Source organism: Marmota monax, unplaced genomic scaffold (assembly GCF_021218885.2).
Source record: "Marmota monax isolate L192 unplaced genomic scaffold, Marmota_monax_Labrador192_F-V1.1 WCK01_AAM20220418_F8-fsc00210, whole genome shotgun sequence".
In the NCBI taxonomy this organism is placed as follows: Eukaryota; Metazoa; Chordata; class Mammalia; order Rodentia; family Sciuridae; genus Marmota; species Marmota monax.
In genome coordinates, this window is record NW_026695248.1 from 1,297,456 (window position 1) to 1,301,294 (window position 3,839).

The following is a 3,839-nucleotide window of genomic DNA, read 5'->3' on the forward strand; positions in this document are numbered from 1 at the left end:
GTTCAGTTGTGCTTGCTGCTGATAACTGGGTGAGCTCTGGGGTCTACACCCATGTGTAGACTCTTACATCAGTATCTTAAGTCTATCTAAGATCTACAGCTCATCTAAGTTTTTCAGTTTACGTTATATCATGAACATAATGCTTATAGCCTTTATCTAACACACACACACTGATTAATATAATCTACAGTCATTAGTCCTATAATATTTTCTGGTACTCATATCAAGAGTAGAGATTGGACTCAGAAAAGAATAGGAATACCTCTCCCATTATAACAAGAAGAGAAGAAAAACTCTCATTGGGATGAAGTTCAATGTATGGAATTAATGGGAGAAAGCAGAATTCTCTAATAGTTCCTAGATCCTCTCTGAAATAGGACATCAAATCATGCACTGAGAGTAAAAACCATGTGGAATTAGAACATGGAGACAATGTGGAAATGCTGCTCTGGAGAACTGGAGGGAAAACTTTCAGAGAGACCACTGGGTCCAGCAATGGATGGAGATGGGGGTCCATAAGTGTTTAGAGGCATCCAAGTGCTTGGTTTTGATTCAGCCACCTGAGAATGCACAGGGAGAAAGTAGAGGGCTGGAAGGATCCAGGGCTCAGGTGCAGCTCTGCAGGTACTGTGGAGACACAGGAAGTCTGGCAAGTGAACCAGAGTGTTGGAAAGAAAATGGTGGAGGGAATGGAACGTGGAGTTGAAACTGGTAGGGAGTAAAGGAAGAAACTAGGAGCTAGTCAGAAACTAGTGGGTTTAAGTCTCAAGTTTAAGGCTTTGGAGGTGGAGTGGATCTGACATACTTTGGCCTCAGCTTATGTTGTGAAACCTCATCTCCATCTCTACCCACCACTACAATAGTAACCTGAAAGCTTCTACCTGCTTGTGACAGCAATTTGCCATACCTCAGCTCTCTCCCTGTTCCTATCTTTTGCAGCCCTTATTTCTAGAAGAACTTGATCTTCCAATGATCTCTCCCATTTGTTCTCCTTGGTAACATGAGCTAAATCACAGGAAGATGTACTGTTTGGGAGTGTCAGTGGAACAGTGTGCAGGCCCTGGCCATTCTGGGCTGTGTGTGCGAGGGCTCTGGTGATCTTTCATCAGGCCAGAGGACCTGACAGGGCACAGAGAGGAGGCCAGGGTAGGGACTGAGCTGGAGGCTGTTTAATAATAAGTTTTCCTGTTTTCAACAGGAAACTGTTTATGATGCATTGTTAAGCTCTTTACTTAAGCAGGTTATTAAGTGATATTAATGAATATTTCCAATTTTTAAGTATGTAGATGTACAGGCATGGGAAGTAGTGGGAATTGCATCTTTTCACTGATTTATACAATTGTTTTTCACAGTGGCTATACCACATTGATGCTCAAGAACAGAGCAGGGTTATCCTCGTGCTCCACATCTCCACCAAGATTTGCTGTTAATTTTAGAAGTGAAATTTGATGTTCCTCATTGAAGTTGGGCTTCTTTTCATATATGCTTACTGGCCATTCCAGTTACGCCTTCTCTGAACTGTCTGTTTATGTCTTGCAATCACTTTTCTCTGAGCTGATTGCCTTTTTCTCACCTTTAAACATAAGAGTTCTAATATATTGAAGTCTGGATCCTAGTGTTTTGTTTATCACCTGCTAAAAAAGAAAAGGACGGGAGGGAGGGATGAAGGAAGAAAAGGAAAGGAAAATAAAGATTAAAAAAAGGAATTTTGCAACCCAAAATCAAAATGCTAAGCAAATATGAGGATCTAATCAGCACTTTTCAGTAATTTTCAAGTGTCCTCCAAGGAACTTTAATTGACTTACTCATGGTCAGAAAGAACTACTGTTTTAAAATTCTCTAAGATCTTAAAGAATCCTGCATTTTCTCTAAAGTTCTGCCAAGTCGGACCCCACGGGTGATTGCTGTGAGGGGCTTCCCAGGCCTCCAGGGTGCTATGAGAACTGCAAGGCCATTTTCCAGAGTTCCACTGCTCGGAGACTGGGTAGTAGATGTTCAGAAGTCAATCACAATTGTTCATACTTCTCAAGGTGAAATTGAGGGTTGAAGGGATAGACTCTGAGTTTCAGTTTCGGTGGGCATAGCAACAGAAAGCTCTGGAAAATGTTGACCTCCTTGACGGCCCAGTCCAGAGACAACAATGGAGAGAAGACATCTCATGATTCACAGCTGGTAACACTCACCCTCCAGATGTGACCCACACTCAACAGGTGTTCCTGAAGCTGGCTAGGGGTAAGAATGTCTCAGACATGTTTCCAGCCTCTGCCAGTCCTTAAGGACTCTGGGTCTAGAAAGCAAATTGTTCAAGACAGAAGGAAATGGCCCTGTGGCAATTACACCCTGAAAACAACAGAGGGCAGCACTGTGCTCCCCTTCACCTCTGAAAGGTGTCAGCCCACCAAGATGCTGGCATAGGCCAGTGAGTAGCTTATCAAAGCATTCCCTGACAGCTCCCTGAATTAATTAAATTTTCCAGATTCCAGAACATTCATCCAAAATATACTACAGGGTTGTAATTTGGCTATAAAAATATAATAAAAATAGGAGAGGAAAATGAGAGCTTCAAGCTTTCTTAATCTCTTGCAGAATTCTCTGTTACATAAGCTTGAATATAATATGTTCAATGCCAAATTATCTATAAGTTAATTACCCACTTTGAAAATTATAAACAACTCCCTATAGAACTGGACTGAGCCAGGACTGTACAGTAAGCAATTTTTATTTAACATTTTTATTTGTTCCATGCTTTGGAATTTTAAGTGGGCTTTTGAATAAGTTAAAATAATTGTAATTATTGTATTATTAAAATAATTTAATAATAATTAAAATAACCCTCTGAGAAAGGTCGAGCAGGTTGGATCTCCCCTGTTATGTTACCATTGGGATGTCCAGTTGAAGTCCAGGTCTCTGGTGTCCCTAACAAAGTATTAAGTGAGACATGAAGAAGTAACAAATAGAGTACAGATTTATTGAAGGTGAACGTAGCGTTCCATTAGGCAGAATGAAGTGAACAGAGAGAGAGAGAGAGAAACTCAAAGCCCCCATGTCTGGAAATTAGAGTCTTATATCCTGAAATGTGGGGCGTTCTCTTCCCTAAGTGGACCTGATTGAAGGCCTTACCCCATTTTTTCCCATTGGTTATCTCATGATACCTGATTAGAGGATTTTCCAATTTCCCCCATTGGTTACTTTAGAAAACCTAAACAGAGGGGGTATCCAAGATAGCTGGCCAGAGGGAGGCAGCAGTCTGTGTCCTGGGACTCAAGCAGTGAGAATACTGCTTCTCTGCGAGTGATATTCCTGCTCCCAAGCAGGAATCACGGCCACTGTGCCCGCCCAGGGGTCCAGGCCTCAGTGTCAGAGTAGGTCTCCCAACTACGTGCCCATGCAGTACTACAAGGTACCTGAGTGGGATCATCAGCATCTGAGCAGAACTTTTGGCCACCCACCCGAGCTGCTCCCTCACAGGACACCTGGCAGCTTCCCATGGGCAGGAACTCTGGCCACCACGCCTGTGTGGACCCCCATCTACCAACATGGGGCTCCTCCAGTCACTGCCATCTTGGGATTCTGCAGCAGCAAAAATAGTTCCCTAGGGCACAGTAGCCTGCCTGCACTTGGGAACTTCATACAGGCTCTGAAGTCAGCCAACAGCCACATACTGCACACCACAGAGCTTGTCTCTGAACTCATCATCCAACGCCATCACCTGGCTCCTCACACCCACCCAATACCCCATCACTGAAAGCAACCACCTCCATCTTGGGTCACCTTCATCACCATCTTCAGTGGGGGCAACACTCAGTTTAGAACTCCGGCTGGCCAGGTACCCAGTTTCT